The sequence below is a fragment of the Limulus polyphemus genome, unplaced genomic scaffold, assembly GCF_000517525.1.
Source record: "Limulus polyphemus unplaced genomic scaffold, Limulus_polyphemus-2.1.2 Scaffold2715, whole genome shotgun sequence".
In the NCBI taxonomy this organism is placed as follows: Eukaryota; Metazoa; Arthropoda; class Merostomata; order Xiphosura; family Limulidae; genus Limulus; species Limulus polyphemus.
In genome coordinates this window covers 22,501-25,158 of record NW_013668325.1, presented here as the reverse complement: position 1 = coordinate 25,158, position 2,658 = coordinate 22,501, and positions in this window count along the sequence as shown.

Sequence of the window (2,658 nt, the reverse complement as noted above, 5' to 3'; positions counted from 1 at the left end):
TACTTTGTAACCACCATATAAATCTTCTATTGTAACCACCATGTGTATCTAAAAGCGATTCTTTTTCTCACATGGTTCTCAGTCTTTACTATTTATAATCTTAACTCAAAACGTTGGTTATTTCCTATTACTAAGAACACGTTATCCCGATTATTGTGTTCAACGTTAAAAATAAAAAAATAGTTCCAACATTGTCCGCTAGAGAAACGCTTCTCATAATAAAGGATACTTTGTTATCTTTGATCTCACATGGTTCTCAATCTTTACTATTTATAATCTTAACTCAAAACGTTGGTTATTTCCTATTACTAAGAACACGTTATCCCGATTATTGTGTTCAACGTTAAAAATAAAAAAATAGTTCCAACATTGTCCGCTAGAGAAACGCTTCTCATAATAAAGGATACTTTGTTATCTTTGATCTCACATGGTTCTCAATCTTTACTATTTATAATCTTAACTCAAAACGTTGGTTATTTCCTATTACTAAGAACACGTTATCCCGATCATTGTGTTCAACGTTAAAAATAAAATAAAAAAATAGTTCCAACATTGTCCGCTAGAGAAACGCTTCTCATAATAAAGGATACTTTGTTATCTTTGATCTCGCACACGACTGCTACAATAAACACATTCTTTCTGATCAGGAAGTGAGTGAATTTCAACATTGTGTTTAACGTTAAAAATAAAATAAAAAATAGTTCCAACACTGTCCGCTAGAGAAACACTTCTCATAATAAAGGATACTTTGTTATCTTTGATCTCACACACGACTGCTACAACAAACACATTCTTTCTGATCAGGAAGTGAGCGAATTTCAACATTGTGTTTAACGTGTTACATTGTATTTGTTTGTTGTTACTCAAGGGCTATCTGTGCTAACCGTCCCTAATTTTGAAGTGATAGATTAGTCGGAAGGCAGCTAGTCAAAAACACCCACCGCAAAACTCTTGGAATAATTTTGTCTGACCGTCACCCTTATAACGCATCCAGGGCTCCAAATTGCGAATCACAATTTTTGTCGATAATTGGACACGAACACCAGACCCAAAGGTCCATAGTCCAGCATACTAACCGCTGGACCAAGCTGTGCCCGTGTGGTATAAGCCCTCTCGCCCCTATGTTACACAACTCCAATTGCAATGTGGTATGAACCCTCTCGCCCCTATGTTACAGAACTCCAATTGCAATGTGGTGTGAACCCTCTCGCCCCTATGTTACAGAACTCCAATTGCAATGTGGTGTGAACCCTCTCGCCCCTATGTTACAGAACTCCAATTGCAATGTGGTGTGAACCCTCTCGCCCCTATGTTACAGAACTCCAATTGCAATGTGGTATGAACCCTCTCGCCCCTATGTTACAGAACTCCAATTGCAATGTGGTATGAACCCTCTCGCCCCTATGTTACACAACTCCAATTGCAAATGAAGATTGAATTCTAGTTTTCCAATGGTTCAAATTGTTAGGAACTTAAGAGAACTTAAACATTATGATAATCAATAAGTAAATGATATGGTCCAGCTTTAGGAGCTTAAAAACTAGGATTCGATACCCGTGGCGGAAACGGTGAAGGTACAAAATGTGTGGCTTTGCTCTTAAACACACACACACAAAATTATTGGTTATTGACATACACAATTATTGGTTATTGACACAAAAAGTATTGGTTATTGACACAAAAAGTATTGATTATTGGCACACAAAATTATTGATTATTGACACACAAAATTATTGGTTATTGACACACAAAATTATTGGTTATTGACACACAAAATTATTGGTTATTGACACAAAAAGTATTGGTTATTGACACACAAAATTATTGGTTAGATTTAGTACAAAATATCATATGTTTTTTTTAAATATCCGTTATTACAAATTTCCAGTTTATGTTGGTTGTTTAAGTGAATTCGTTTTATCTCCCACTCAATAAAATTAAACGCAGTAAAATGACGTAACCAGAAAACCATAATCTCTCTAAAGAATATTGAAATGTAATTACAAACAACTGTCCATAAAAAATAAATAAAATCACCTGCGGTATATTTTTATAAATACCATTAACGTAGTAGTTATTTTAACTATTTTCTTCGTTGGTTTCAATTTAAACAGTCTATTTGTATATATTTAATTAATTTAAAAACCATTAACTTAGCAATTTCCTTTAATACAGCATAAATGTTAATTTTTCTAAAAAATGACATACTTGTTACAATAACATGACTTATATATATATTTGTTTTAACTAGCTACAATTTGAACAAAGATGCATTTGTGTAACTGTATGGTAGTGCCATCTGTTGATTAATAATACAATCATATAATTGTTGGAGTACAAAATAATTCAGCTGCTTAAATCTAGAGTATTTTAATACTGTTACGACAGCGGAAGTCACGTGACCCTGGTAACACGTAATGAGTATCTCGAACGTTCCTGAAGGCTCGAGCGTTTGCTAGACTCGCGCTTTTATAGTATATAAGCCGGCAAATAAAGTGACGGCAAGAATTGAATTGCAGACAGGCAGAGATAGAGACGGACAATTGAGTCAAGCGCGGTAGTAAGTAAAGTGCGTGAATCGTTCGTTGTGAATTATAGCGTGTGTTTAAGTTATGTGACTGTGGAAATTAAGTGTATTGCAAAGTTGAATTGAGAAAG